Here is an 11,695-nt window from a genome sequence, read left to right on the forward strand (position 1 = left end):
AAATAAAATAATAAATATAACAATGATCTAAAAATAAAAAAAAAATAAAAACATAATTATATTATAATTATATTTGATATAATATGCGTTATGATACATTCCAGACAACTCTGAATCTGATCTTGTAACAACATAATCATTGCAGCAAAACATCTCCATCTTCACCATTTTTTGACTGACGGAAAACAATGTATGTACTTACAAAAATCGCTGTTGTTTGATGAGATTTTACACAGATGGTCACTGGAGAAGCATTTGAGATGCCTGTGTAATCTGTCTCACCTGACCGCTTGCGATTGAATCAGTCGAGATGTTAATACCAGGTGTAAACAGGGCCATAGAGATCTGTGAGAGGCTTATGTTTCTTGTTCTTTGTGTTGTTTTCCTGAGTGCTCTGTGATCAGTAGAGGCATGAGAGCATGTTGACTGATCATCCAGAGTTCCCTTGCGTTCCCTCTCCTTCATTCAGTGCAGAAGACAAAAGAGGCAAGAAACCAATGCTATGGACGGGCCTGGCTCAGAACCCAACCTCCATCCCATGATTAATGACCCTCCCTATTCTGCTCATCTCACTCTGTCTCTGTCAAGAGTCAAGTGAGCTGAAGACAATAATAAACAGTGCAAAACCAAACAGATCCACCGTCCGCTCTCTCCACACCTGCACACACCATCCCAAGCATCCCAGAGAATGGTGCACGTACGCGGACATACGCAGAGCGAGCGTCCTTTGAATGCATCAGCTTTGAAGATGTAGTTCTTTGATTTCCAGGCTCAAGGTCAATTTCCAGTAAAAGTGCTTAATCTTTCATTCATATAGTCTAATTCATGAACCATTGTTTATAGCTTAGCGCAGATGGAACCACTGAAAAGACTAGGTTGATTTCAGTGCCCTGTACCTGCAGAATCAAAAACTTAGCAGATTATTTATTATTATTATTAATATATCACACACACACACACACACATAAAGCTTCTTATACTAATCAAGGCTGCATTTATTTGTTAAAAAATACAGAAAAAAACAGTAATATTGTGAAATATATATTGAAATTTAAAATAATGGTTTTCTATTTTAATATACATTAAAATATAATTTATTCCTTGATGCAAAGCTGAATTTTCATCAGCCTTTACTCCAGTCTTAAGTGCCACATGATCCTTCAGAAATCATTCTATGCTTACTGTATTTAGTATTAATGTTGGAAACAGTTGTGATGCTTAATATTTTTTTGGAACCTGTGATTTTTTATTTTAATTTTTTTAACTTTTTTTCATGATTCTATAATGAATAAAAAACGTAAAAAGAACAGAAGTTATTCAAAATAGAAATCTTTTTTAAATACTGTTAAGAAATGTATTGTATATGTATGTACAGCACGTGTGTGTGTGTTTGTGTGTGTGTGTGTGTGTATTTGGGTATGTAAAATATTATAAATTCACACTATTTTATAGAACCAGTACTATGCTTTTTGTTGAACTTGTTTAAATGTTTCTAATTTTTCTGGCACATTTTGCATTTATCTGTGAAATATAGGGTCAGTTTAGGATGCGCACAGGCACCATTTGTCTTGTTTTCGTGCACAGTGTTTTGGGCAGTGCAGAGACCTGTGACTTTATCTAGTAGCTGTCTCACTCACCCCTCCCCAGAGTGCGTCCCTTCACATTGTCACATCCTTCTCTGCCTGGCACTCAGGAAGTGCCATGGCCAATCAACCCGAAGACCCTGCTGATGGCCGCATTCTGGAGCTGGATAGGCAGGGTGTAAGTTGCCACTGCCCCACAACACTGCATGCTCACGCTACACTCTTCTGCGTAGCCACCGCTGGGGCCAACATTTAGCCTATTGATAGGAAATCCAGCAGGGAACGTTACATGACTATAGATCTGCAGATCTCAGCTGATTTTAGCCTCAAAGAATCATTAATGAGCACAGATCATGCCTTTGTGAGGTTGAAAATAGACATCTTAGAAGCATCTTGCAGTTGTTTGTCCTATTTGGACATTGTGCACAATGTACTGGTATCATTTTGGTTATCAGCTGATATTAAGATATTTGTATTTTGCAACTGAAAAGTACTTTTGCTGTCATCTAACATTACTTAATCTTCAAAATAACTAATTGAATAACTGTTAAATGTAGTCTTTTGCAAACCTAGTGTTATTTTAGAGTAATTGAGATGACTCTACAATATATATATATATATATCAAGTTAAACTACATAATTAATTGTTGTCTTGGCAACCAGCTGAAATAAAATACGTTTAGTGTAGTTTTAAAGTTTTTTTTGTTTGTTTGTTTAGTATAATAGTTTAGTATAAAGTATAATAACCCTGCAAAGCTCAAAATTAATATAAATGTTTCATACTTTATATTATAATGTTGTGACACCTAATTTCTGACTTTTATCTTTTAAAATTATTTTTAGTGTTTTAGTTTTAATTTATTTAGACAAATAGTGTAGAAAATAAATATAGTGTTGACTGTATCAGTACCAGTCATCAGCCATAACATAAAAATTAATTATGAGTGTTTGAAATATGAAAAAAAATAAAAATAAATGGTGTATATATTATAAATGTTTAGTATATATATATATATCTTTATTAAAATATTATTATTTGTAAATAAGAAATACATTTTTCTTATTTACAAATAAGACTCTCTTGTCCAAAACATATTTATTGCTGAATCACTTCATAGTATTTTAAATAATTGATGTAATATTGACCACACTTTCATTCCTTTTACATTTTTTTACTTCATACAACACTAAGCATGAATCCCATGCCATTATTTTCTTGATCTTTAAAGTATTAAGCAAATAAGACCCTTTACAGTCACTGAAAATAAAATTATTTCAGACAGTAGCACAGCCTCTTAAGTTTGTACATGGTATCCTTCTAATATAACCTCACTGCTTTGTGTATCTTTCCAAAAATGGGTCTATCTGATTGTATAAGGTACTTTTGGTCTCCCACACTGCCTGTGAATTATGTTTTTGGCAAATCAGGTGCATTGTGTCAGGTTCATTGTGTGTTGTGTCGAATTCAGGACTAAACTCCCGTTCCTGAGAGTCCACTTTATCTCTGTAATTGGCTCGGTAATGGGGAAAAAAACTGTTTGCATTCTTGATAGAACAGACTGTATTCGCACACACATGCAGCTTTAAGCTTGGGAAGAAAGAAGCCTGTAGGCGGTATTCTTTAACCTACCTCGTTAAGGCTTGTGATCGAGCAGCCCGCGGAGAGGAGACATCTCTTCGTTTTGACCTAATTGAGGCATGTGTTTCTATGCCCCCCTGAGAAACTGACCACCTTGTTTGGGATGTGTTTACTTTACCTGTGGCTTTAAATGCTCTTTGTCTTTTGTTTGCACAATACTTTTAAGCAAGCTCGTAAAAGAAGGTCATGCGTGTGTGTTGAATATTGTCGGTTAACGTAGTAGCATAAACACTCAGTCTGTCGGGGAGAAAGCATAATCCTGTAGCCCTCGTCTGGAGCTTTCCCTCGGGGCCTGCACGCACAGGGCCCGAATGCGCCAGAGAGTGGGCGGCAGCCTTACAAAAACACGTCGTTATTGCTCCCCTCACCTTCAGCCCGCAGCAGAACTGCTGACAATCTGATGTGTGGTTACACATGACGGCTGATATCATCACAGGCTCATTACCGCAACATGCTTCATTTGAAATGAGCCAGACGTCGGCAATGAGAACGCAGTCATGAGAGAGACACAAACCGAGGGAAGACACTGCGCACGGTTAGGTGTTTTTTATGACAAAAATTGGAATAAAAGGGCCGATGTTGATGATGGGTAATGCGGTGACTTTCCGAATGTGCAGATGTGACTGCTCGGTAATTATGTTTGACTGAGTTTTTTTGTGGATTATAGCTGCCAGCTATGCAAGGACAAAGAGCACTGACTCAGTGGGATTAGAACTACATCATGTAAGGACGTCCACCCAAGTGTAACAAAAACCTCATTAACATCTCATGGAAACACTATTTTAATTAGCTGCATTTTATTCTCTTTAAATCCTTTATACATGCACAATAGGGTTTCTGGGGACCCTTGCTTCTACGTGCGTTTTTTCGACAGTGTAGTCATTGTCGGTGCAGTTTAGTGTGTCCTCTGAGATCTGAGTTTAAACCAAACCAGGAAAACAGGCGAGGAGTTGTTTACCAACTGGAGTTAAGCTATATATAAGAAGCACCTCAGGCCCCTTGACATATTCTTAATTGAATCTTCTCGACTCATTTAATGAGAAAGAAAGGCAGAGTCTAACAGGCAGGGATCCCTATGTAATGCATGGCTAATGTTCTAAAACAATCTAGAGCCTAAAAACCAATGCTTATATGATGAGTAACCCAGCCGTTCGCCACAATGACTGCCATCTAGTGTTGGGAACAGAAAACTGGTTCTATATTTTGTGAAACATGTGGAATCGGGTGATTTTCATGACGCTGTAGACTGACTCCGTGAACGAATGGCTCTTGTGTGATGGTTTGTTTTGGTAAAACGGGAACATATAGTGCAAACAGCGCAATTCAGATTCCCTAACAAACCAAAAGCAGTTTTGACAGCAATGCCAGAGAAGAACTACTTTTGGTTCTCCAAAGAAACTTTAGTGTGAAGAACATTTTAAAAATCTAATGAACCTTTTTACACTATAAAGAACCTTTTGTGGAATAGAAAGTTTCCATGGATGTTAAAGGTTCTTCATGGAACCTTCAATGCCAGTAAAGAAAACACTCTTAGTCTGTTTTTAAGAGTGAATGATTCTTATGAGCTGGTTCTTTTTAGTGAATCAAAAATAGACAGCATGACCAGTGTAGTCCATTTCCTGAATAAGTGACTAACACGATCTGATTATTTTTGTGAATCAAACAAATACAGCATGAGCAATGTAGGCCAACTGATTTTTGAATAAATTACTCAAATTATGAGTTTGAAATTTTTTGTTAGTGCATTTATTTGATTAATTATGTGTAATATTTTACTTATACATTTTATGTATTTATGATATTTTATATAGATTTTTTACATTTATTTATTTATAGGCCCTTGATTCTTGGCACAAAGAAGCACTGTTTCACAATGAATGGGACATGGACAGCATACATTGTCACAGCTAACTAAAAGCACCAATTAATATTTCAAAAGTTCTTGTGCAGAAAAATGATCAAAAACTGACACTTGAATGGTCAAGCTGCCCTAGTTTGAACTCTAAAAATGAGAAAACTCCTGATGTTGCAGTAACAATGCAAAAAATGAAAAATAAAAAAATAAAAAAGCACTTACCAAGTGAAATTCAGCCCGTCTATCTTTTTAGTTACTGACTGTTGTTTTTATCATGTTTTAAGCTTAGTTTTTTCAGTAATATTTTAGAAGAATTAATTAATGAAACCATTACCACATTTGTTTTGTATTGTTGCAATCTTTATAAAAGAAAAGTCCCTGAAAAAAATTATTAAATGTACAGATTAGTATATATTATCAGAAATCAATTTGTGTGTAATATTAGAATTTCATGTATTTTTCTGAACATTTTCTTCCTTAAAAGTACTAAATGAGTTGGACAACATTGGAACTATAATATTTAAATCCCTTATGATTCCCATCCCTATATACTATCTGTAAACTGTTGCCATGTTTTTTTAACATTTATTTTTTCTAGGAATGTAAACAATTTAATACATATAGCAGATCATCAGCCACTTCAGTCCTGCTCTAATTCCTTTTGTCTGTACAGATCAGCAGGCTCCATTGATTTGAGACCGTCATTAACTCAATCTCAGCATATCGCTGTTCAGTGCAGTTTGGTTTGTAGATATAGGTTATTTGAGGACAGCGGGACTTCGAGCGCTCCTGGTTTAAGAATCAAAGCGCTGCGGAATTAATTTTTCACAGTGGTCTCACTTCACTGGATTCCAGCAGCACACTAGTAGGTGGTGCCAGGGATGGTGGTGGGGAGGGGGGATGCGATTGAAGGAAGTGGAGAGTGGGTCAAAGTTTGCCGTGGCTGTAGGAGTCACTGGAGAACATGTCAATCTGAGGCAGAGGGCACTGGCACAGAACTGATTGCCCTTCTGAAACAGAATGAAACAAAATGTCGGTTGCAGTCTGGTTATTTTTTGGTTCTAAGGTGGTGAAATAAACCATATATATAAGGATATATATTGGGATAAATATACTGTATGTTATATATGTGACCCTGGACCACAAAACCAGTCTTAAGTCACTTGGGTATATTTTTAGCAATAGCCAAAAAAAATATTTTGTAAATTTTCTACCATAAATATATCAAAACTTAATTTTTTATTAGCAATATGAATTGCTAAGGATTTTCTCAGTATTTAGATTTTTGCACCCTCAGATTCCAGATTTTCAAATAGTCCAAATCTTGTCCTATCCTAACAAACCATACATCAATGAAAATCTTATTTATTTAGCTTTCAGATGATGTATAAATCTTAATTTCAAAAAATTGACCCTTATGACTGGTTTTGTGGTCCAGGGTCACATATGATATATAATTAATAAAAAAAATAAAATAAAAAATAAAAAAATTATCCTCACCAAGGCTGCATTTATTTGATCCAAAACACAGTAAAAAGTAGTATAGTTAAAATAACATTACAATTTAAAAGTAAATTGAAAAATTGATCAGTAAAAGAAACTGATTTCTTTTGTAATATATTTTAAAATGTAATTTACTAAATGGCAAAGCTGAATTTTCACATTACATTGCTCAATAATAAGTAAGCACCAAATCCGCATATTAGAATGATTTCTGAAGGATCATGTGACATCATGTGATGGTGTAATAACTGCTGAAAATTCACCTTTGCCATCACAGGAATAAACATTATTTTAAAATATATTTAAACAGGAAAAGATTATTTTAAATTGTAATAATATTTTCACAGTTACTGTCTTAAGTGCATTGCACCTTGCAGCAATGGATGCTTCCAGTGTAGACAGCGTCATTGATTACACTGGGAGCGGTTTTGTTTTGACGCGCTGTTCGTGTCCGGTGTAGACGACGTGTCAGGGTGCTGCAGACACAAAAGCTGCTTTGGGAAAAAAATAAAAATAAATCTGAGCCCCGTTCACTAGAAACTAGCTTGCAGCCATCTGAATGGGTGCTGATGTCAGGGAGCTGTCACGGAAAATGCAGCAGAGCACAAATAACATACATGTGTATAATCCTCACATCCCTTTTCTGGATGAGCTGCTTCTTCCATGATAGCAGACTTTCAAATGGCAAAATATCAGAGCAAATCAAATGAGTGTTGCTTAGAAAACAGAAGGTTGTTTGGGTTTGTTATAACCTGCGACTATTGACTGGTTAATATAATGACAATTTTCTTCACTAGTTTATCGAATCATGCTTCGTGAATGATTGTCTGCTTGCCTGCAAGTTCACACACAGTTTCACTTCCTCGTACCTCAACTGAGAGAGGCTCTATTTTCAGCGGTCTATCATTAGAGTTGTGCTAAACTGGCGTAATGTTCTTTATTATGCTAATGTGTGGGTATTGTATCACAAAGTAATTGTACATTGCGTACTTGTGTGGCAACATCTTTTGTGTGGATGTGTGTGAGTATGTGCAGGCATGTTCAGCCTTCAGGTTGAAGCAAGCTCCTGTCTTTAACCAACACCTTTTCTTACAATAGTTTTATTACCACTCTTTGCGGTTTCTTTTTCTTTGAAGTGAAGATTTTTGAGAATTATGTCCATCAAAACCAGATGGTAGATATATTAGATTGTGCATACCATTTATCATATTGGTGTTAATCAAGTGGCACACCAATGCTTGGAAACACAAAGTGACCAGAACACATGACAGGTCATCGTAACCAAGAGGTTTGGCTGGTTAGCATGATTTGGTTAGTCTTCTGGTGGATGATGTAACTACATCATTCTACAGAACAAAAATGTTGTTTCCATTGGTAGCCATTCAACGGAAGCCATGTATTCTGATATATATTTACATTTATTTATTTGTTTATTTATTTTATTTCAAGTATTAGTAATATATTAGTATATTGCTAATATTTCATTATATGTTATAGTAGACGTTTTACCAGTGACACATTTTTTAGGGGCTCTTAAAATTTTGAAATGTATTTTTTGAATTGTTAGTTTTGTCTGTCTGCTGCTGTTGACCTCAAAGGAAAGGCTAATGAAGAGTTTAATACTTTGCAAATTCTTGTAGAACCATTAGCCAATTAACATTTTCAGGACATCATTTTCCTGTGTTTTCATAGTGATTAGTCACATGGTATTTTATAGCTGAGGTGACTGGCTCAAAAACAATTGTGTACATAACTTGACGCAAACAAGGAGTTATGCTAAGTGAGCATATTGTTCTTCATATTGATAATGTGTAGGTATTTCAATCAAATAGCAATTGTACAATTGTCCTTGATCTATTTATTATTAGTATTATTATTATTATTTTAAAAGAATAGCAAAATTAAAACAGGCTAACAACAAATTTTGTACCACCAATTGCTTTTCCACACTGAAAAAAAAATTGTGTTGGATTTCCTTTGAAACAATTTCTCTCAGAAATTAGAAAACTTAGAAAAATCTTTTTTTTTTTTACAGTACATAAAAGGACTTCTGGTGAAGAACAGTAATTTTGAATAAAACCTTATAAATACAGCTGAATAATGTCTAGTCAAAAACTGGAATAGGTCACTGGCCTTTTTTCTTGCGCATACAGATCTGCGTCATTGAGGACTGTCTGTGCAAAATGACAGTTGTGAAGTGGGCCCCTCGAGGACGTTGTGTGAATTGTGTCACCTCAGGTTTTCTATTGTGCAAAATACTATAAAGGTCAACGATATAAAAGCACAAGCAAATGAACATTTCAGCAATCAACACTTTATATCACTTACATTGCCATAAACCAGAGAGCACCTAACACCGAGATGGAAATACTCAGGTGAAAGCCTTTTTTTTATGCAGGTTTCTTTTTTACTCTATTCTGTACAGTAAGTTTGAGCTCTGCTGAGGTGCCTATCTTTGTGTACACCCTGGAGCTGAGGCGCTTGACAGTTCATTAAAGAATCCTGAGATCGTCTGTCCTTATTTTTGGAAAGCATGTTGGAGGAGAGGGTTTGTGCGAGCTGCCAGAAAAGCGACAAGGGGCGGACACGGAGAGCTAAAGTGGAGCTTTTCTCAGTGTTGCCGTTGTATTTCCAGGGGCTTCAAAGCTGTCTGCCCCAAAGCTGCTGGCTCTTGAAACACTTTGGAGAACAGATACCTTGATCAAGCGATTGAGAAGACAGATTTGTGTGGAACGGAAGCTGTTTACAGCTTTTCTTTTTGCAGGAAAAAATGCAGTTAATACGCAAATTAAATTAAGCATTGTGCACCCGAGTCCAATCACTGGTCAGATTCGCAAGTCGGTACTGCGGCATCAGCTTGGTTAATTGGAAAGATAGTCATACGAGTTTGGATTTAAAAACCAGAAAATATCTTTCAGGAAGTAGGGTATTGTTAAAAATGGAGGATGTGTGGGACGCTTAACAAGAGGAATTTTATTCTTCTTGAACACTGGAAGAGAAAGAACTGGAGTACAGACTGTACAACTGTAGCAATAACCGTCCCAGGAGAATGACAGTTAAAGGTGTGTTAAGGTGAGAGAGAACAGTCTCGGTTAGATGCAGTTCAAATGTGCCACAGACCTGGGGTACAAAGAAAGGTGAGAGACTCCGAAAAAGACACAGAACAAATGTTCAGTGCTGAATTCATGCTGGTACAAGGGCAATGAAATGATTAGTTCTGTTTGGGCAAGGTAGAGGGCTGACCCAAGCCTGCCTGCAGAGGGGGTAGAATTGTGCTTGGTGCAGTGACATGCAGACACGAGCAAGTCTCTGAAGCAGAGTCCAAGTCAATTCTCAAATACTTTTTGGTTTTCAGATACTTCTTTATATAGACATTTAAATATGCTGTGGGTTAGCAATTTGTTCAATATATATATATATATATATATAAGGATTTAGTTAGATTTTTTTTGTTATTAAATTATATATTAATTATATATTAAGTATATAAAAAATTAGATTTTACTTGAATCAAAACAAATGATCAATATTATGCACTTTTTAAAATCAACATTTGGTAGCACTTTAGAATAGGGAACACATGTTCACTATTAACCAAGAGTTTTCCCTCAATTAACTGCTAATTTGCTGCTTATTAATAGTCAGTAAGGTAGTTGTTAAGTTTAGGTATGGGGTGGGATTAGAGGATCTAAATCAGGGGTGCCCAAACTCGGTCCTGGAGCATTAATATGTGCTTTATAAGTACTAATAAGCAGCAAATATGCTAGTAATATGCATGCTAATAAGCAACTAGCTAGTAGTTGGAATTGGTCCTTAAAATAAAGTGTTACCGAACATTTTATTCATTATTCATTCAAGCTGGCAAGGGACCTAAAGAAGAAGAAAAAAAAATCTACCAAAAGTCATTTTCTTTCTGTTAATGGGCATGTTATAGGACATGTATCTTTGTATTTACTGTAGAAATGTAATGATTAACTATGATACCGCAATACCGGTGTATGTCGCTTAAACAACGTTCGGAACATGACACTGTTTGAAAGGGGTCCCTTTTCACTGTTTCACTGTGGTGAGGGAACAGCTCTATGTGTTACTAAGCGTGAAAGTTCCGAAACTGAAGCTGAAGAACTAATAGAATGTGATGACACAGAAGAACTCATCCACAATATCCACATTGACCGCCACAAATATCCACCGCCCAGAAACAAAGAAAACCTAAACGAAACAAGAGAGGAGAAACCAGTGTTGCCAATTTGGGGATTTTGTCGCCAAATTTAGCTACTTTCTCATTGTAGCTGCGACTTTTTTTTTTATTTTTTGCCACAAGGAGCTATTTTAGTTATATTTAAATAAAACTAGCCATTTTTTGGAGATTTAAATTTTTTTACTTGGCCACACCCTGCCGTAGGCCCGTGACCTCTCACGTTTGCTCTCAATCATGCCAATGAGTCTGCGCAGAACACACCAGTACGCCACGCCTGCCATGACGCACACCACAATTTCATTATAGGCATCAATCAAGATGCCTGAGAAAATAATGAACATCTCGTTTAAACCACGGACACAAAAGTTATACCACAATTCATGCACAGTCATGTCAACCAGATACTGAGAGAGACACAGTGCATCATCGTGTCGTGTCTGCTGGGATGCAGTATTTTGCACTTACTTTGTAGTAATCGAGTGTGTTGACTGAAATAAGTTTGTATGAATAAAGTTTTTGTTTTTGGAGAATCATAATATCTCTTATCTGTTGTATTTGAGCAGGACAGGGATGCACTTTGGTGACACATAAAACAAATTCCCAACATTGTGTCTTTTGTGTATTTCCATCATTTCCATCATGTTTGATGTGCTTGCAGATCACAAGCATTTCCTAATTTCACTTCAGAATTTTTTTGTTATATTTCATATTTTGTTATATTTTTTATACTGTTATCATTTTTAAAGTATATATATATATATATATATATATATATATATTCCTTTACCAAATTTACCTACCGTAATACAGCCAAAACAACCGCATAGCTGCTCTTTAAGTGTAGATGCATGTTGATTTTATCAGACGATGCCGCGATTATAAATGAGAGTGACTCCTGGTTAACATGTATTAAA

At 35.9% G+C, this 11,695-nt stretch overlaps 1 protein-coding gene across 5 annotated transcripts in view; it reads left to right on the forward strand.

The window, feature by feature from the left end:
- Positions 1 to 11,695, forward strand: part of LOC107684054 (RNA binding protein fox-1 homolog 3-like) — a 451,861-nt gene that overhangs the window by 44,328 nt on the left and 395,838 nt on the right. The window lies entirely within an intron of this gene.

Source organism: Sinocyclocheilus anshuiensis, unplaced genomic scaffold (assembly GCF_001515605.1).
Source record: "Sinocyclocheilus anshuiensis isolate Anshui unplaced genomic scaffold, SAMN03320099.WGS_v1.1 scaffold553, whole genome shotgun sequence".
In the NCBI taxonomy this organism is placed as follows: domain Eukaryota; kingdom Metazoa; phylum Chordata; class Actinopteri; order Cypriniformes; family Cyprinidae; genus Sinocyclocheilus; species Sinocyclocheilus anshuiensis.